Consider the following 22,889-nt stretch of genomic DNA (forward strand, 5'->3'; position numbering starts at 1 on the left):
AGCATGTGATTTGGATATAAATCATTGATATAGTATTGCGAGGTCTCATCAGCGTTTGGCTTGAGACATTGAATCATGAACTTCTTTTATTAGAAGAATAAGGACAAGAATGGAATGATGCGCGTAATACATTTTGGTTTTTAAATGTACCCATCGACATAGAATGTCGAAGTTTTATTAGTGTAGGGAAAATACAATAAATCATTAAATTCTTTTATAGAAGATTTTTTGGGGGATAGTAGGTAGGTGTGTGTAATAAATAATGTTACATGATATACCTATCGACACAGATTTGTCAAGTTCTCATCAACATCTGGTATCATACGTCGAATCATAAAACTTTAAAAAGGAAAAGTAGGGTAAGAATGGGTTGACATGTGTGATAAACTAATGGGTTTTACATATAATAATGCAGAAAATATCTTATACTCTTAAGGGTACATGCAACCTAATTTTGGATCTATGTCATAACTTTATTGAAGTAACATATAATTGAACAATAAAACTCTAATCATAGTTGAAATCAAAATTCACAAGGATAATTACATACCTTTGATTTGTTATTGTAAACAAATCCTTTTAATCAATCCAATAGTTACTTGAAAACTAGCTTCAATTATGTGCAAGCCTCTAATGGTTCACACCCATAACACAAAAACCCTAGAAGATTTAAGAGAGAGGGGAGAGGTAGGTAATTTTCGGATTTGCTATCTCAAATGGCATGGCTGAAAATTCCAAGTGCAAAGCTTTATTTATAGTTTATTAGAAAACACCCAGAAACCCTAATTTGAATATAAAATAATAGTATTTCAAATAAGGTAATTATCTAGTTCCTAGTTTATCCTCATGAAGACTTCCAGAAAGCTCCAAGATAGCCTCCAAACCGTCAACCACAAGGTGGATTCTATAACCTATCATTTGCTTAACTTTTGAACAATTACGACTATAGTACTTCAACTTTTAATTAATTCTAATTAACCCAAAATTAATTATAACTATTTCTAATCAATATATTAGTGATATAATATATTAATAAATCAGTTATCTCTCTCTAAAATCAATCTAAGCAATTTCTTGGTTATGAGGGCAACCCAAAAAAGACTTTACTCTTATTCATCAATATGATACCAATTTAGTTAGGACCTTAGACACCTTAATCCAACATTCTCCCACTTGGATAGGTCACTAACTATAATTGCTCATACAACTCCGAATAACCAGTAAATAGTGTTTTCAAGACACTACCAGACTCTGTTGGTCCTAAGATAAGTGATCACATATTCCTTAGTTTTTCTTAATATCGCATGAACATGAGACAAGGATTAGAATCAATCTCCTATCCAAGATTATGTTTCCAGATAATATCATTTTTTGATGATGTCATAAGACTACTAATCGAACACATTAATTTAGTCCTGGATGAGCCCAACACTATAATGTCAACATTAAAATACTAAGGGGCCCAAAGATATCACCTTTCCTATTATGGTAAAAGGAATGAATAAACTTCAACTATAGAATCATAATAATTTACTCATTAAGTCATACATGGAATTATTCTTTATAACACCCAATTATGAGATGCGTTGGAGTAAACCAATGTAGAACCAAATTCATAAAATATGACTTACATATATTTGTTTTAAGAATAGAGGATATTATCATATTAAAATTACTTGTGATTAAATCCATGAAGTAATTTCTAAACACGAGTTTAACCAATACTTAAAATTTCTATTTCTAAGTACTCATAAATTTTGCAACAATCACAATGTAATGTCCAGTCTCTATGGACAATCTACAAACAATTCGTGACAGTCATAAATCATTACTTACTTCCAAAGTATGATCGACTATGGTGCTTCGAATAACTTAATATTCAGGAAGTAAAACATACAAAGCAAAGCACAATAATAAATTATTCATTATTCAATTACAATTTAATTGCTATATAGTTTCAAAATAACATCAACACTAACATCTAAAATCTAACATTGTCTTTTAGTCCAATGCTTGTAGCATGGTCAAAGTGCTTGACCTTGCTCAGACCTTTTGTGAGTGGATCAACATGATTCTTTTCTGATGATACATGACTTATCACAAGTGCACCCTCTTCAACCTTAATTATGTCTAGTATAAGGATATTTCCTCTCGATGTGCCTAGATTTACCATGGTCTTTAGGTTCTTTTATCAAAGCTATCACACCCTCATTATCACAGAAAATCTTCATTGGTTCTTGGATTGATGGAACGACTCGAGATCCCTAGAGAGAGAGAGAGGACCCTTTTTTTATTTTTAATTAATAAAAAACATTAACAAAAATAAAATAAAGACAAAAATAAATATAAAGGGTATAATAGTTTTTTCAAGTTGATAGAGACCAAAGTCATTCAAAAGATCTAAAATTAGACCAATGATGGACCACTAAACCTTTTTGAACTAAAACCATATAATTTTAACGACAACAATGATCATTTTTATAATTTTGTTTTTGAAAACGTTAACATCTAAGCTGTTGAAGTTAACAAGATATTGACCAAAACGGTATTATATATCTAAAATTAGACCAATACATATTACAAAAAAACGTTTTTAAATTAAATCCACATATTTTTAATAACCAAACAACAGTATCATTATAATTTTATCAATAAAAAATCATAAAGTCTAACCATAATGGATGACACGTCAATAACTTTATTACATGATACTGAATTTATTAAGTTTTTTATGATAAATGTTTATATCAATTTTAATAAATGAATAAATAAGTGTAAAGCTTACACTTGTGAAGTGTGAATCGCAGGAGGAAAGATCCAAAGTGGGTTGGTTAATGATAGTCTCAAGTGTGGATAAAAGTGGTATAGATTTATGAAAAGAAGTAATTTTCTTATTGGTTGATGTAGTTTAATAGTAAGTTTACAGGGTGTTGTATTAATCGTTCAAAACAAAATGGACACAAATTAGGAGCTAATCTCTTGGTACAATATTCAAGCGACAACTTTTCTCGGATACATAAACTCATAATTATTAGACTTAGAATAATTTCCTGATTCCATAAATAAATATATACATGAATACAAAGAGTGTAACGTAATCGGCTTACAACAAATACAATATATATGGGCTATCTATCTATATTGGTGTAACATCCAAATTTTCTAACAAAAATTTTCATTTTTAATTTCATATAAAAATATCTTTCATAAAAACCATCTCAAGAAAACCATAAGGTAAAATACAAATCAACATTAAAATATTGGAGTGTCCCAAAATATGTGGTAACATAATCTTATGTCGAATGTGTGCATTCAAGCATTCGTATTCCCATGATACTCAAAAGTACCTGAAACACATTTAATCAAATACTGTAAGCACGAAACTTAGTGAGTTCTCCAAAAATACCACATACAACACAACACAAAATGAGTAGCTGTGAGTTATCAACAACCCTGGAGACTACCCAAACTCTCAGTGGGCAAACAGTACGCCCAATGGGTATTAGCAACCCTGAGACTACTCGAAGTCTCAACACACACAATAACATATATCACAAAAAATAGCACATAGACCTAGCTGCTCATCACATAAATAAACACAATTTACCATAGATATAATAATAGTTAGGAGACTCACATCACACAGATGACTGATAGAACTTACACCCGAACTATCGGAACTAGACTCCGTATAATTAAATACACCAATTAACCTTAATTAATAGTTAAGGAATTTCACACACACACACACACACACTATTAAGCCCAAGACAAGTCTAGTCCACACTTAGAGCAAAAAACTGTTTTTGCTCTTACAAAACCCTTACAATCCACCTAAGACACAAGTGATCAAAGTCAACAAAGTCAACCTCTGTCCTGTACGCTCGGTGTACTCAATACTACGTTGGGCGTAGTGTATAGGGAAGGAGGGACGGACTAGCATCTGGCTAATCTGGGCGTAGCCAGACATACGCTCAACGTACGCAGGCAGATCTCAAAACTTTCTCTTTAACGTGTTAATCATTAAGACATTTATTCCAAACTCAGATTTGTCCCCTAAAGAATGTCCTAAACTATACAGTCTCTGACTTTAAGCCTTTTCATGGCTAAAGAGGGCTTAACCTCAAAAACCCTAACTTCAACATCGTAAAAAGCTCCAAAACACTTGCATGAGGGGAAGGAGAAGGTCAAGCTAACATTTTTATGACTCACAACAAATTAATACCTCTGAAAGGACAACTCAGAAGCCCTGGAGTACTCCATACTCATAGGGATCAAAGTCTTGGGACAAAATAAGCATAAATCCATGCAAAAACAAGATATAACAACATATGTTCCAAGGTAAGAACTTTATACCTTCATAAGATGGATAAAGAGGTATAGATTCTTGATCCAAATACTTGCAAACACCACCACTTCTCGAATGATCCTTCCTTCATAACCAAGTGCACTCCAAGGTCACTCTCTAACTCTAAATCACACACACAAGGCTAGGGTTTCGTTCTATGGATTAAAGGGTCACAAACCTAAAATTTGGGTCACAAACCTAAAATTTAGGGTTTACTAAGGAGGGATAAGGTGATTAAATATGGGTCACAAACCTAAAATTTAGGGTTTACTAACTGTGCAAGTACGCAAGGCGTACTCGTATGTATTCCTAGTGTACTCCCTCCTCTGCCTTGACTCATTTGATGACTTACGCCCATCATAAGTGGCTAAACTACAAATTAAACAATATAAAGGGTTGAAAATGAAAGTACCTGGCAACGAGTGTTACAATTCTCACCTTTAGAATCAGACTTTGTCCTCGAAGTTAGCCTTTAGGAAAAATCTGGATAATGCTCTTGCATCTCGTCCTCAGGCTCCCAAGTCTATTTAGAGCCACTCCGATGCTGCCATTGAACTTTGACCAAGTTCAAAGGTTTTCACTGGCCAATCCAAAATCGTCACCAGTCTCTTGATGTAATTCATCAACCATCAACTTGAATATCTTCCGAAGGAACCACAACCGTCTCATCAGCTATACACTTCCATAACATGGAAGCATGGAAGATTTCGTGAATCTGGCTCAACTCCTCCGACAGCTCTAACTGGTACGCCACTTTGCCTACTCGGGATGTCACTCTGAAAGGGCCAATAAACATGGGGCCCAACTTGCCCCACTTCCTGAATCTGATAACACCCTTCCATGGCGATACCTTCAGGAGCACCAAATCTTTAACCTGAAACTCCAACTCAGAATTCACTGATCCGTATAAATATTCTAACGGCTCTAGGCCGTTAGCAATCTCTATCTGACTAGGTGAATAAGCTCGGTCATCTTGAGCACTATTTTAGTGCTTCCCATGACTCTTTGTTCGATGTCGCCCCAGAAAGTTGGAGTATGACACCTCCTCCCATAGAAAAGCTCAAAGGGAGGCATGTAAATGTTGGCATGATGGTTGTTGTTGTAAGAGAACTCAACCAAAGGGAGGTAGGAGTCCCAAGTCCCTCCGAAATCAATGATCCAAGCGCGCAACGTATCCTAAAGCGTCTGGATAGTCTGCTTGCTCTGCCTATCATCCTATGGATGGCAAGCGGCACTAAAATACAATGGGGTGCCCAATTCTTTGTGAAACCTCTTCTAAAATCTGTATGTAAAACGAACAACCCGATCCTACACAATAGAAGTCAGCACCCCATGTCAAGCCACCACTTCTCAAACATAAATCTCGACCAACTTCTTCGTAGAAGAGCTCCCACTTATGGCTAAGAAGTGAGTAATCTACGTCAAATAATCAACTATCACCTAGATAACATCAAAACTTGAAGGTCCCAAACACTTTTTAGATTCGTAGATCGAATACAAACAATAAAGAACAATAAAGAACAACGAAGAACATAGAAGTATCACCAAATTGTTTCTTTCACCAAGAAAGGGTTTGTTTTCACCAAGAAAACGGGTTGTCACAAAGCCAATGAAGGCTCCAAGCCACACATTAGGTTTCACCCTAATGTTATATATATATATATATACACACACACACACACACACAAACAAATCTAATCTAGAGAATCCCTTCAATCAAGGGATTGTATCTAATCTACATAAAAACTAATTTGGTATAAAAGGAATGTATCAAATCAGACCTTTTCTAGAATTGGATATCAACACCAACACTTCAGAAGTTGATCAGAACATCAGCTTCAACATCAGGGAGATTAACTTCAGCTTCAGGGTCAAGCTGATCAACTTCAACACCAGCAGGTAGTGAATGACCATCAGTGAGTATCATCAGTGTATCATCTGATCAGTGTGTCATCAGTGTATAACCATTAGTTTTTGGACACACTGATCAATTTTCAATAGATGGTGTCTTTATGCCTTTAGTGCTAATAGAGTTTTTAGGGTCTTTCAGTTATTAGGGGATGTTCTTCAGTCTTTGACATATAAACTTCCATCAACATATTTTCATATTAACTAACTAAACTAGCTCTGACAGATCAACTTGTCTAAGATATACTATTTACACTTAGACAAGACTGACTGTCTGAAATGAGCATATAAACTATAACTATGAAGTATATATTTTGCATCATTAAATCTATACAAATGAGTGACCCAACAATCTCCCCCTATTTGACTATATCAAAACTAAACTAATAAATAACGAACTAATAGATAAATACAACTGAAGTAATATGTTGATTTCTTCTCCCCCTTAGATTTAGCACCCCTTCAGATTTATAACCTTATTCTTTCAAGAGTGTCTGCTATTTAAGGTATGATCAAATAACAACGTAGCAGAAGTAGAATTTTCTCCCCCTTTTTAACAACATCAATAAGTACTACCTTCTTATTTATTTATATATTTTTTAATTTTTTTTAAAAGACTGCAAGTAACCTGAAATAAAAAGAAAACATCAAACAAGCTTAGAGGATAATATATGTGTATCACATTATTGTGTTGTTGCAATAGTAGATCATTTACACATAATTGTGAAGTATTATTAGTGTATGGTTTTAAAAGCTGAATCATTACCTTCTTTTATTAAAAGAATTGTTGGGAAATAATGGGTAGGTGCGTGAATACATCACTAATAATGATATACCTATCGATACAGAGTTTTTGAATTCTCATTAGCGCCAGACTTCATATGCTAAATCATGAAATTCTAAAGAAGAATATGTGGAGAGATTAGATTGGTGCATGTGATAAGCTACAATACATAGCCTAATCACCGACACAGACTTTCAAACTTTTATCAGTGTGTGGTATTGCATAGTGAATCATCAAGTTCTATATTAGAAGACTTGTGGGAGGAGTAGTTAAAATCTTGGAGTATATCCACCGTTAATTCATAATGATACCATGTCATACCTCGGTCTAGGATGTTAAGTGCATTAGAAAAAGATTGTCTAAGAGAGGGGATAACATCCTTGCCTTATAAAAAATTTCATTTGTGAACAGGAAATATCTCTAGTTGAAGAATAGACTATGCTATCGAATACAACACAAGAGATGGATGGCTCATTTAGTCTTAACAACTCAGATTATGACCTGTTGGGTTAAAGACTTCTGAAGTGAAGTCTCATTTGGTCATTAATTGCTAGAAGACACGAGACTTAGTGCATATGCGACAACATTTGTTCCAGGGACATTGATTTGTTAGAAGTTACATACTTGGCTTATGAAATTCCACCACCAAATCATAAAAGGTACAATAATATTATCATAAGAGACGAAACCAGATAAAACATAGGTCTCAACTTCAAAAACCATTTTTACATGCCTGTTAATTTTTAGTTCCTTTTCCTTTGTCAACCTTGATTGCCCCCCCCCCCCCCCCCCCCCGGTTGTGGTTTAATTGTTTACGACACCTTATAAATACAGTGTATGATCATTATGACATTTCTTGACAATTCCACTAAAGTGATGCGATGAATTTGCGAATCATGAACCATATATGTATTGACACATTAGGTAGACCATCACCAAGACCCACTTGAAACTGTCTAAATACGTCACATGATCAAGCATCGATGTTATCTCTCGTTTAACGTCAAATTAGTGCTTAAGATCAAGAAAATTTGAACACACAATAAAAATATAACTGTTAGAAACTTTAAGGGGTAAATGACTTTTAATGTTCATAGATAATTTGAACACCAGACATGACATTAAATTTGTCCCCCGAAATAAGATTAGTGCATGTATTTCAATACATGAATACATTCTCTCCCTTATATTTCTATCAAGCTGATGGTAAATATACACCTGAAACAGCTTGCTTGGAACACCTACACACACTTGTTTTTGGATTTTTAGTTTTAATGAATAAATAAAAAAATGAAGCAAACCAAAATGAAATAAATTTAACGATTATGAATTAAAATACAAAAAATATTAAAACATTTAAAAAATAGAACTTATAAATATAAAACTTTTGAAAACCCCCTTTTTGGACAATTTGTTGACAGTCATAGTTTTGTCTGTACATTTGCACACACCGTCATACCTATTTCCATCTTAATGTTTACATTCCAACTGGGATTGAGTAATTTCGTAATTTTCAATTTGAAGAAAGCATGACTTTGGGAGAGGCACTTGAGGAGGAGAAGGAAGAGTTAGCATGACTTCCATTTTCACCATTGCTCGAATAAGGGAACGCACTTTCACCTTGACCAGAATATGGAAGATCATCTTCAGAAGGTAGACGAGGAAGACAATTGTTGCTTGACATCTATATTAGGAGAAAAAAGAATTAAAGTTAGTTGATTTTAACCTTTAATAATTAACCCATAAATTTAAATTAAGGCTAGAACCCATATTTTCGATTCAAACGTTGAAGATGGATGCGGTAATCAAATTCGAGTGTATTTTAGGTAGGTAAAGCTTTTACCAATTTCAATCTCATTAAACTTCTAGATCTTTTGAGATTCATTGAACTATTCAATGGCATGTTTAATCTCGATTATGTTCTCACTTTTGTGACTGGGATGCCGAGAATCACAAACGAGATGTGAATAACCATGCAAATTAGCTTGGTACTCTCGATGTCATTTACCATCTTCTTTTAATGTGCAGATTAACCATACACGCTCCATTAATAAACGATAATTTTCGAGACACCTATTACCACCATTTATTAGTCCCCATTGGTGTACTGGTTAACCACACATGCTCCACTAACGACTTATACAGTGTAATGTGCAATTTCATGGATTTTCATACAAATTCAAAATTTTCCTTAAGTAACTAAGAGTGAGATTTTTTAAAACAGTTTAGTTACTTTATGTCACTATACTTATAATGAGATTATGTCCTATCAAACCTGTTCATCTAACGACCCTCCACCATACAAGAGAGCGGCGGGTAAGAATGGATACCCAATGTCGGTCATTTTATATGTCGCTTTCATAAACTTCCCTCATAGTATGACTTCGTAAAAGAGGCGTACTAGCAGTTCGACTGATTTTTCTTATACATATAGTATATATTAAACTTTTATAAATAGTATAAGGTTTATTTTTAAACAGTTTAAAATTCCAAGGGTTTAATCCTTTAATAAATTAAACTTTTAATATAATTAAATATAAACCATTTTATGGATTTATTGATTATCTTTTAATTAATCACTTAATTAAATTAATAATAAGATCTATAAGGATGTATTTTAAACTTTTCAAAATACCAAATATCACTTGACATTAATTATTTAATTTAATTAATATCTAAATTTATTTATACATTTAAAATAATCATATTAGTCAACAAAACAATTAATTAAGTCAATTACTTATCTCCAAATCTTCTAGGATTTTGATTTATCATAATAGATACATCAAAATCGAATTTGGAGGATAATTATAGCAAGTAATTATCATATAAAAGCAAATTAGGTAGATAAGGCACAAAATTTCGGATTTGCAGCTCAACACATCGTGGTAGACGATCACCACGCCGTGTTGGGCCGAATCCACAGGAAAACACATTGTGGTGGAAGAACACCACATCGTGTTTGAAGAACATAATGACAATTCTGTTTTCTCTCTTGTTCATGTTCAACAATTATATCAATTCAATAGAAAACTAAACCTACACTCTGATACCACTGATGATTTTTTAGCATAACAAACAATCCTATGTGTGCATGCAACCCTAAATAATTTGATCTACGTTTTCTCTAACTGAGCATACAAATTGAACAAAAAAACATAACACCCTAGCATGCTTCTATAATATCAAAATTCACAAATAGGGTTAGTATAATCATACCTTGATTACTATATAGCAATAAAAATCCAAATCGGCGTGTTATTGAAGACTTGAGAACAAGCGTCACAAATGTCACACCTCTGATGGTTCACACTTAACACTAGCAAGGAAGAATGATTTAGAAGGAGGAGGGAGGCTAGAATTTTCGGCCATGTCTTCCAAATATAGATAGGCCAAAAATCATAGGCTTATGCCCTATTTATAGTGCAGTTAGGAAACCCTAGATTAACCCAAATCCAAGATAATCTTAAACCGGATAATTATCCACTTTCCTGTTTATCCACCAGAGATTATTCTAGAAACCCTTAGGTTCCAAGAAATCATCCCCACCTTATGGATGGTTCTAGATTGCCTGTTACTCAACTATTGAACAATTAAAACCCAGTCCATGCACTTTTAATTAATTCTTTTAATCCTGAAATTAATTCCAATTAATTTACGATTAAATATTAATTACATATTACTATTTCAAATTAATATATTATTCTCATAATATATTAACAAATCATTTATTTAAATTTATTAATCAAATAACAAATTCAACCTCTCTCACCAAAGTCATTTATCCATTTGCTAGTTTTGAAGGCAACCCAAAAGGACCATGCTACTATCAATTTAGGTATATATCAGTTATAGTTTTGGGCTTAGACACCTAATCCAACATAAAATCCTTTCCTAACAGCTCCGAAGTTGAAAGGTTAACTCCTACATCTTAGGAGGTAAGAGACGATACAACTCCTTGGCGATACGCGTCGCACCAGGGATCAAATCGATCCGAAACTCCACCTGCCCCGGTAACTCCTCTGGAAAAATATCAGGGAAATCATACACAACAGGAACATAAGAAATGGAAACCGATCTCTTCTCATCAACCTGGGTATCCATCACATATGCCAAATATCCCGTGCACCCATATTGTAGACATTGTCTCGCCCTGGCGGCAGAACAAAAAGTTGATCCTGACCTAGTTCCCTCATCGTAAATCGTAAGCACTACCCCACTAGGATCTCAAATCGTCACCAACTATCACTCATAGTCAATTAGAGCCCGAAACTGGCCCAACCAATGTATTCCCAAGATAACACAAACATCTCCCATCACTATAAGGAAGAGATCTATCGGATACCCAACACCAAAGATCTCCAATACAAAACCCTAATAGATATCAGTAGCAGAGACTGCATGCTCTTCAGCTATAGAAATCCTCAATGATCTACTCAAGGCCTCTCGAGCAATGCAAAAATCATAGCAGAAGGATGATGACAGAAAAGACTAACTTGCACCCGAGTCAAACAACACTAGGGCATGTACATAATTCACAAGGAAAGTACCTAATAGGAGCAATATCATAAGCAAACATAAAAGACATTAAAAGAATTAATAAATAAATACATACCAACCACAATGTCTGGTGTTGATCGGGCCTAGAAATGGATCTTACGAGTGATCAATCAATCAAACAATCAAAGAAACAAGAATTGGAGTAGAAGAAGAAGAAAAACAAGCTTGAACATCCTTTATAACTAAAAAACGTCGGGTACAACTTGTGTTACAGTGACTGTGAACTCTAAAGCATCAACAACTACAAATGACCAAGACCAACCCTTTATATAGGGGACACGAGCCGTAAACACATGCTCAAGCCGTAAACTCTCCAAACACCCTAGAAATATACTAAATGACTCAAAAGACCTTTATACAAAGTAAAGACAAGACCAAACCACTAACTGAACCCTTCATTACGGCCGTAAACCTGTATAAAGGGTTGGTCTTGGTCATTTGTAGTTGTTGATGCTTTAGAGTTCACGGTCACTGTAACACAAGTTGTACCCGACGTTTTTCAGTTATAAAGCGTGTGCAAGCTTGTTTTTTTTCTTCTTCTTCTACTCCAATTCTTGTTTCTTTGATTGTTTGATTTATTGATCACTGGTAAGATTCGTTTCTAGGACCTTACAATTGATGCTTTGACACTGGTCTTGCTCTGGTACCAATTGTAAGGTCCTAGAAACGGATCTTACCTGTGATCAATCAATCAAACAATCAAAGAAACAAGAATTGGAGTAGAAGAAGAAGAAAAACAAGCTTACACATGCTTTATAACTGAAAAACGTCAGGTACAACTTGTGTTACGATGACCGTGAACTCTAAAGCATCAACAACTACAAATGACCAAGACCAACCCTTTATATAGGGGACACAGTCCGTAAACAGGGTTTACGACCGTAAACCTTTTTACAGGCGTAAACACATGCTCAGGCCATAAACTCTCCAAACACCCTAGAAATATACCAAATGACTCAAAAGACCTTTATACACAGTAAAGCCTAGACCAAACCACTAACTGAACCCTTCATCAGCTGAAATGCTTTCCCCTGAGCCTTGAAAGCCCCGTCTTACCCTGATGGCCATCAGTAAACGCAAGGTAGTTGGAGCAGGAGCCTGAACTATCCTCGATGCAATTTGAGGACACTCGGACCTCAAATGACCCGTTTGGTTTCAATTGAAGAAAAACCGAAATCCCTTAGGCAAGCATTTGCCATATGCCCCTCCGTTCCATAAATGTAACAAGTAGTCACTGATCAACAAGGTCCCTCATGACCTTTGCCGCACTTACTGCAAGTGTGACCCTTCTGGTCTCCAGTTCTTGAGTCAACAGTTTTAAACAACTTAGTCGCCTATTACGACTACATCAGAATCCTATCTCTCCATTAAGTCTCCTTCTCCTCTCTCGCCTGAGTCTCCAACTCGATCTCCTTCTCCCTGACATTGGACTGCATCTTAGCCAACGTCCGATACGAAGTGTTTTCCATGAACTCACAGATATCCCTACTCAGAATACTCAGACACTAACTCACACGTGCCTGCTCCGACGACACGTGCTCAGGGAAAAACAGGTCCCTCTCATGGAACATCCTGGTAATCTCAGTCACCGTCTCTATATTCTGCTTGAATGACTGGAACTCCTGGGCCAACCTCTCTCTCTCTCTCTCTCTCTCTCTCAACTACTAGTATGAACTCATCATGGAACATCTTAGTGAATATCTCCCATGTCACTGCAGAATGCTCTGCAAGAGAATAGTCAGCTGTCACAAATTTCCACCAATCCTTCACTCCCAAGTAAAGTAGGTTCAGCGCGAAATGAACCCTCAAATTCTCCGAACAAGAGCAAATGTAAAAAAACCATCAATATCAGAAATCCATTTCATCATCGTAATCGGGTCATGGGTACCATCAAACTTTGGTGGCTCTGTGTTGTTGAACTCTCGGTACCACAACGAATCATCCCCATGCGGTCTTGCAGCAACTATGACAGCAGTAGCCTCAGTGACGGCGACATAGCACTCATCAAATGTCTTAATCAGTGTGGTCTTAATAGACCTAAACATCTATAGTATAGCCCCTCTGATTGTCACGGCCACCTCGGTGGCAACGATCCTATGGATCTCATCATCATTAGCACTCAGCCTCTTGGGGTCACTGGAGCTTGAACTTCGGGTAACCACCATACTGAAACACACAAGAAAACTATCAGAAACATTCTAAAGCGCATACACTAACACTTACACACTCCTACAAGTTCCTTAGTTCACTAAGATTCCCTTTTGAGTCGTGTACGGATCTGGTGCTTTCAATAGTACGGGCAGGGACAAAGTCAGGTTTTAGGATAAGGGGGCTCATATCATGATAAGATATAATTTTATATTTGAATAATATAATAGTCTATAAATTATATGTAAACTGTGTGTTGAGGTCAAAGTCTTACCTTCATGGACAATGAAAGCATAAACTTTGCCATAATTCAATTTTTTCTATTTCTTATAACCTACTATGGTAAATGCATCGAACCCGACTCGTTCAATAGATTTTTTTATTAAAAATAAAACATGGAAAACAAAACACAACATCCTTTTTCACTTAATATTCGAACTACCAAGAATTCTTTAACCAAGCTTGTTGAAAATTACGCTTACAACCGTTAGGACCACTAGGATTGAAAAAATACTTTGATCTTTGAAGTTGGTTTGGTCTAAGTTTAATATATAATCGTTCATATCACGTTGATTACTTGGATAACTAAGAATTGAAGGTCTTTTCCGAGATCATGATTTAAAGAATCTAATTTTACATCTTGTAAATTTGACATGTTTTTTTTTTATGTTTAGGATTAATTGGCTCCTCGATATTAGTATTCATTTGAGATGTTACTATTCATTTGAGGTTGTGGGATTATACTATAAACATCTTTCTTAATATTATCATGATGCAATTATGGTTCATGAACATCTTTTAGTTTGAAAAAAAAAACAACGGTTCTTTTTTTGCTCTAATTTATCCTATCATTATAAGAATTCAAATTACCAATCATAACAAAACTATTAATTACAAATTACAAAAAGTTAAATATGTAATAACTAAAAAGAATTGAAACTTACCTTGTTGTTATAACATTGGAAAACGGAAATCACGTAGAAGAGTTTCCTAATCTGGAACTTGAGGTCGAATGGAAAAAAGAACAAGGAATATCGTTAGAAAAAAAAGGTTTATCACTATATATTTCCAATATTAAAGATAAAATGTAGGTGGTGGGCTTTTCAGTTAATCCGACGTAGGCTTCAAATTTTATAATAGACTCATTACTTTCCTTATATATTATAAAATTAAAAGATATTGAGTGGGGAACAAAATAACTAGCTGTGATACAGGCTTCACTATTTCAAGTTTTACTATATTATACATGCATCTTATAATGAGATTGTGGGTGGCTAAGCACCAACTTACCCCCTTATACTCTACGCCTCTGAGTACGGGACCAATACAACCTTCCACACCAACTCGTATTTGTCTCAAGTTGTCCTCTTATGACCCTAAGTCAGAAGAACTGTATTCCTCAAGAGCATCTATACACCCGCCCTGCCGTTTCCTCAGAAACACTACTAAGCATCTAGGTACTCATTCTAGGCTTCTCCCCAGCACCGCTCTGCCTCACAAGATCTCTACTATCCTCACCATTTTCTTCGTGCATGCTAATCGTACACAATACATGACTCGATAGACTGTCGAATAAATGATTCTACCTCAAGTACACAATCAAACAAGGAATATGAAGAAAGGCTAGATCAAGCATTTTAAGGCCATAAAACCCTAAGTATGTACAATTATGCAACATACACTAAGCAAATAGCAATGATAGATTTAATCTTATAAAAGCAATCTCCTAGACTAAATGCATCACAATTCAGGAAAATCTATCACACATTTCCTGTAAGATCCTTAGCCTATCACTAACATGCAATTTTATCAGTTCATAAGATATCAGTTGTACACTACTCATAGAATAAATACAAATATTTTGGGAAACTACCGCTCAAGCTCTGGCTAATTGTACACACTGATTCACTGGGTTTTTCTCCTTTGAAAATTTTCGTTTCTTTTGGAAAAGTTCTTGTAACAATCCTCAGATCCTTAGTTTGAGTTTAAAATCCCCCTAGAGTTCATCTAAATCCCTCAAACCAGGGTTCTGATACCAAGCTGTAACATCCAAATTTTCAAACCAAAATTTTCATTTTTATTTTCATATAAAAACATCTATTATAAAAACCATCTCAAGAAAACCATAAGGTTAAATAAAAATCAACATCAAAATATCAGTGTGTCCCAAAATATCCGGTAACATAATCTTCTGGAGAATGTGTACAATCAAGCATTCGTTTCCCTGTAATCGTCAAAAGTACCTGAAACACATTTAATCAACAACTATAATCATCAAACTTAGTGAGTTCCCCTAAAATACCACATATAAAAGAGCATAAAATGAGCAGTCGTGGGTTATCAACAACCCTGGAGACTACCCAAAGTCTCAGTGGGTAAACAATGCGCCCATTAGGTTATCAGCAACCCTAGAGACTAATTGAAGTCTCTACACATACAGTAACACATATCCCAAAAAATAGCACATAGACCCATCTATTCATCAAATAAATAAAAAAAGTTTACCACACAGATGAGAATAGTGAGGAGACTCATTTCACACAGATGAATGATAGAACTCACAAATGAACTGTCAGAACTAGACTCCGCCTAATTAAATACACCATTTAACCTTAATTAATAATTAAGGAATTTCCTACACATGCTACTAATTGCAAGACAAGTCTAGTCCTCAGTTAGAGCAAATAACCATTTTCCCTTACAAAACTCCTCACAATCCACCTAAGACACAACTGGTCAAAGTCAATGAAGTCAACATTTGTCCAGTACGCTCGACATACTGAATACTACGTTGGGCGTAGAGTTGTAACACCCTAATTTTTCGAATAAAATTTTCATTTAAAATCATAATATTCTCATAACATATTTCACAAAAATATCGTTTATTTAGTATACAAATCGTGACTCCATAACTGTTTGAATAAAACCCAGAATCCTCAAAACATATCTCTATCACTGGTGCGTATAATCAAGCGGATGCCTTCCCGTGATCCTGAGAAAACCTGAAACACATAACACAAAACACGGTAAGCACGAAGCTTAGTGAGTTCCCCAAAATACAACATACACATATTAGCCACTCGAGGTTATAAGTCTATAAGACCCTCCGATCTATATGTCTCAATGGGACCCTCCAGTCCCACGACTCGTTGGACCCTCTGGTCCGGTTTGTAAAGCTTTGCATAGCATAAATCACAAAGACATAATGCATAACATGATTCACAAAACATAAGGTTGGATAACATAATACTCAATGTAAGCACATAAGACCCTACGGTTACACATAAGTACCACTCTAGGTAAAGTATAGTGAGAAGACTCACCTCGAAGCAAGCAAGTAGTTATCCTCATACTTGAATCTCGAACTAGCCACCGCCTAACACAAAAGGTAAATATCTCTAATCAATACTCAAATTATCGACTCTAAGTGAACCAAAGGTTACTCTTTCTTTTTCTTTTCTCTCTCTCTCTCTCTCTCTCTCTCTCTCTCTCTCTCTTGGAATGGATAAAAGACCATTTTACCCATCCATGGTCTCCATTACTCATTTATGCCCAAACCATAAAGTCAATAGAAGTCAAACTCTAGTCAATAGTCCATGTTTGACCCGACTCGCCGAGTGCATCTATGTGACTCGTCGAGTCTTCTTGCTACTACTGTCATATCACGAAGATCCACCTTGACTCATCAAGTTGTCTCGTCAACTCGCGGAGTCACCCATGTCCAAACTCATCAGGGAGGAACCCCATTCAACTCGTCGAGTCAACTCATAGACTCGGTGATTCCCTTCAATCCGATCTTTCATTCAAACATTTTCAAGCAGATCTATCACTCCAAACAATGGTTCTAAACTCTAAGGGCTCGATTATCACGTAAAGCCATGAACTTTACGTCCATGCATGGCACTTAAAGCTCCAAATGCCAAGAACATGTTCTTCAAAGGGTTTTTCTCTCAAAGGCTCTATTATGGCAGAATAAAGAAATGACCTTTGGACTCTAGGGACCTCACAAGGTTCAGATCTAAAGTCCTAGATTCTAAATGAAACCAAAATGCCCAAGGTCCCAAATTTGGATGGAAAAGCCCTAACTTAAATAATATGAGATTTACACAATGAAATGAGAAAAGTGAGGACTTTTACCTTTCATAGAAGCCCCTTGGGTGATATATCCACGAATCAATAGCCTCTTCTTGTCCTTGGCTTGGAAATCCTTTCTTCCTCTTCAAAAGATGCACCAACACTTAAATGATAGATCAATACTCTTGCCTAGCTCAACGGCTGATTAGGGTTTTCTCTCAGAGGGTAGGAAACTGATGAGCCGCAAATGAGGCTATAAATGCCCTTACATAATCCCCAAACCTGGGGATTTATGGTTTCACCACTTAGCGTCTACTCAGCGAGTCGACTCTCAAACTCGTCGAGTAGACCACTAATCCCACGTGGTCAACTCGGCCCTACTCGACGATTTAGACTCACAAATCGTCGAGTCACACAAATAAATCTCAAAATAACACATAATTAATATACCTGGTATTCCGGATGTTACAATTCTCCCCCACTTGAATTAGATTTTGCCCTCGAAATCGCTCCTTAACATGACAGAGATCGAATACAATTACCTAAAAGCACCACTGAAGGATCTAATACTACCCAACTATCTTCCTCCAAGGACACTGAAACCAACAGAAACCCCCAATCCGGAAAAAGGACAGACCCCTCTGCCGCTACGATAAATGTTCTGACTCTCCAGAACCTGGAAACTCTAGTGGTCTGTCTCTCTCTGCCAGACCACCCTCACAAGATATCACTATGTCATTTGCTCCTTGAATAATAGACTCGGATAACTCATTGCCCCTATGATTCTCTTGTTGCGACTGATAGAATCAAGTCATTGACCAATAATTGGCTACCGATCACTCATACTGGATATACTAATCGATCTAGATCATACTCCAAAGGAACGAAAGGATCACATCTCACCAGGGACCCATCCTCTGTACTGCTATTAAAACTCATCAGAACATTGAACTTTCAACACCCTGTCCTCAGACACAAGAAAAGTGATCATGCTCACTCAGAAGTATCCTCTAACATCTAATAATAATAAAAAAAAACCCAGCTTCCTTTCAATTATCCCTTTCAACACTGAGCACTAGGTCAGCTCTCGACCCAACAATTGAACCTCCAAAGGTTACCCATTGCATACCCCAGAACGTCTCGATGGATTCCTTCTCACAATAACTATCTCGGCCCATTGTGACACAGACGCCACAAGGTTTGCTTTACCCCAAGAAAATACTACAATCCACACTGAAACTGTCTCACCCTCGACCTTTAACGTCTACTAATCATTAGTTCCATGCATCTTGCGGCCCTTTCTATACAAAGGAACTGACCCACACAAGTCCAAAACATCTGATGACACACAATACCCCTCAAAATGGAACCCATCTCTGAATCTAGAATCTCATTCGCCAACTCAATACACCACTAGAGTTGAACTCAAACTCAAGAGTCTGGTCCGACATAGAATTGGAACCACTCGTCCTAATGAAGCACTCAACTCATGACCCATGACCCGCAACCCACATGTACATCACTTTTCCAACTCCTTTCGATTGTGATAACCACACCTTAACTTAAAGTATAATGATTCCCGACCAATATGGAGACCCCAGTCTCGCCTTTGGTCCGACCACTAAGTTCCCGAAAACTCAAATAATAAGGTTACCCAAGCCTAAAACTCTTCTGCGCCATGGTCTGAGTAGAGAAATAATACGGCTCCCCGTAGTATCATAACATTCCCTCTCACTAACCTGTGAAGGCTACGGCTCCCAGCAGGCCTACAACACTCTCTCACTGACTCATAAATACTACGGATCTCTACAGTATCACAACACTCTCTCGCCGACTGGTGAATACTACGGCTCCTCGCAGTATCACAACACTTCTCTCTCACTGAATCGTCATGGGCTCTCTCCATGGCTTTCCCTTGATAATCCAAAGTGATTACTCCCACCCAGATTCACTCACCTACTTATCACCCAATAATTTCATGCTTTAGTCTTCACCCCATTGAGTTCACTATCGAATACTTCACGGTCCAACATAGATAGGTACACACATCCATCCAGGTTAAGCATCACCATTCTTGACGACAACCGTCGTGACTAAACACTTTTTCTCACTGCAATTTCTATTCCTAGATAATCCCGCTTGATGAAAATAGTTGAAGGGCTCCCACTGGAACCATAGTTGCTTGATACTCCACCTGCCATCTCATAACTTAATTCTCAAAATAAACCAAAACTCAGAGCATCATACTCGGTTACCTCGGTACAACATCACATAACCTCATGATGTATTGCTTCAACCATTGATCTTCTACTTACGACATCATACTCAGATACTGCAATGCATCCTTTCAGAATCTCACATCTGGTCTTCCTCTCACACAACTCGTAACTTCGGAATAATCCAACTTTCAATTCGCCAATGACTCAGAGCACGTTGACAACAATCCGAACTCCCTCCTCTATTGCTCAAAACCCATCCAAGATTATTCATATCGACCCTTAAATTGGTTTCCCAAATCAACTTCTGCCCTTCCCAAGGTGCATATAACAACCCATATATTAATTGAACCATAAATTCTCAACCGTCAAAACCATCCTTATGAGCCAACCACCTCGAATTCACCATTACAACCTTGAAGAATTCCTAACTATCACAAGGTCTCTGACCAGCGGCCACCTGTCGTGGAGACACTCATCCTTTCCTGAACATGTACAACATGCATTATCTCGCTCTGCACCTCGCCTCGTACACCAATACCCAAGCCTCATGAATCCGAACGGTAGGTCTCTACATCCAGTTCTTTAACCGCTCTTGAACAAATCCCTCATCCTCTTAATAAAATACCCGGTTCTCCCCCACCCACATTTCGAACCATCACCATTCGACACACCATCATCACACTTACTCTTGGAAAGTATTACACAATGCTCAATGATCTTCCCGATAGAGACCAAAAACTCTAAATATCCCGAATCTCAAATAAAATCCTCGGAAATTTCCCAAAGTGTCATCCATAACCTCATACTGACACACTACCATACATCTCAACTATATCGTAGTAGCTGTAACACCCCCCTCTGGCACGTATCACAATATTGTCCGCTTTGGGCCACTCAGCATGAGGACTTCCCAGCCGATGTGGGATCAGATCTAACCCACTTTCACCCCCCATTATAGGATTCGACGTCCTCGTCGAACACATCGACCCGTGCCCTAGCTCTGATATCATTTGTAACATCCCCCTCTGGCACGTATCACAATATTGTCCGCTTTGGGCCACTCAGCACGAGGACTTCCCAGGGGATCACCCATCCCGGTACTACTCCCGCCCGAGCACGCTTAACTGCAGAGTTCTTATGGGATCTGCTGCCCTCACGGCTTTAAAACGCGTTGTGACAAGGAAGGTATCCACACCCCTTATAAGGAGATGTTTTGTAACATCCCGGAATCGCAAGAGTAGAGTTGAAGGGCTAAAAGTGTAAGTTTTAGAGGGTGACTCGGTGAGTCCATGGATAGACTCGGCGAGTCAGGTCGCGGCTATGGTCGCGTGTCTAGTGGCCTACTCGGAGAGTCCAAAGATGGACTCGACGAGTAGGTGCTGTATGGAGAAAACCCTAATTTTCGGGGTTGAGCCCTATATAAAGAGCATTATACCCCTCCACAGCCTCCCTTATCCCCCTTTGAGTTCCAGAAACCCTAAATTCGTGGAGAGTTCATTTGTGGAGCAAATTAGAGCTTGGAGAGGTGTTGTTGAAGAGATCTTGAAGGAGAAGTGGCTTGGATCAAAGGGCTTTGCTTGGATTCGAGTTTGGTTGCTATTGAGGCACCTTTTGGAGGTAACACTTTCGTTCTTGGGTTGTATCTTCCTAGTTTCATCATTTTGGGGATTGTGGGGAGTATATCTTGGAATGTTTTGGAGTTTGGAGGTTAGATCTGAGGTTACTACCTCAGATCTAGAATATTAAAGGCCTAGAGTGCACTAAAGTTCCTGTGTTTGAGTGCTTAGTGAAGCCACCATGTCCCAAACCTTGGTTCTAAGGTGAATAAGGCTTAGATCTCCTTAGATTCACGTAAAGTTTGCCACTTTACGTGATGGATGGATTGTAGGAGGTTGGATCTATGTTTTGGATCAATTGCATGGCCTGAGATGCTTCTGTATGGATTCAGACTGGTGGTACTCGACGAGTCACATGGGTGGACTCGACGAGTTGCTTGAAGATGGCCTGGAACTCGGCGAGTAGGTTGAAGATAGCCTTGGACTCGACGAGTCCATTTGGACTCGGCGAGTCTTGTCGAGGAAGTCCCAATATTCTTGGTTGAGTCGAGGAATTGGTGAGTCAAGGGATGACTCGGTGAGTTGGGTGCGAGTGGACTCAGAGTCGTTGGACTCGACGAGTCTTGGGGTGACTCGGCGAGTTGGGTCGCTGATTGAAGGAAGTTCTGAGCGTATGGACTCGGCGAGTCATCGGGTTGACTCGGCGAGTAGGGTCAGTCAGGGGTTGACTTTGACTTGTCCAAGGTTGACCAGTTGTCTTCCAGGGGTATTTTGGTAATTAAGGGTATTTATTGAGTTGTATGTTTTGATGTTCAGTGGAGGAGTTCGTGTCAGAGTTCGGAGCAGCGGGATCTTATCTTTTCAGCCGACAATTTCGAGGTGAGTTATCCTCACTATATCAACAGGGTTTAAGGCACCAAGGCCGGCCCTTTATTGTATTGAGATTCGGTTATGGTTATTATGTTATTGTTTGATGTGTCTGCATCCTGGTAGCTAGGATGGTACATGCTAGGAGGCCTTGCTAAGGTCAGTTTCCCGATATACAGAGTGATGCTATGCTAGTGACCGGTTAGGTCGGTAACCCGGTTAGAGTAATGATATGCTATGTGATCTGCTTGCTCGGTTTGTTGACTATGACTGTTATATGAATGTATGTTTTGTGCACATGGTTGTTGGACTGGAGATGGGTTGAGGCGGGTCTTGCTTTGTGCTGTAGGCCAAGATACCCAGGGCGGACTGGTTGTTCCGAAGGCCCAACGAGCGGTCCGGATAGACTGTAGGCCCCACGAGGG

At 37.5% G+C, this 22,889-nt stretch overlaps 1 long non-coding RNA gene across 1 annotated transcript; it reads right to left on the reverse strand.

Moving 5' to 3' along the window:
• Positions 1-16,605: 16,605 nt before the first annotated feature.
• LOC145004178 (uncharacterized) lies at positions 16,606-22,577 on the reverse strand. Its single transcript, XR_013662305.1, has 3 exons — positions 17,886-22,577; positions 17,072-17,124; positions 16,606-16,750 (listed from the first exon to the last, which is right to left on the reverse strand). It is a non-coding gene; the product is annotated as an uncharacterized LOC145004178 (long non-coding RNA).
• Between the last annotated feature and the right edge of the window lie 312 nt (positions 22,578-22,889).

The sequence above is a fragment of the Lactuca saligna genome, chromosome 7 (genome assembly GCF_052625555.1).
Source record: "Lactuca saligna cultivar CGN05327 chromosome 7, ASM5262555v1, whole genome shotgun sequence".
NCBI lineage: Eukaryota > Viridiplantae > Streptophyta > Magnoliopsida > Asterales > Asteraceae > Lactuca > Lactuca saligna.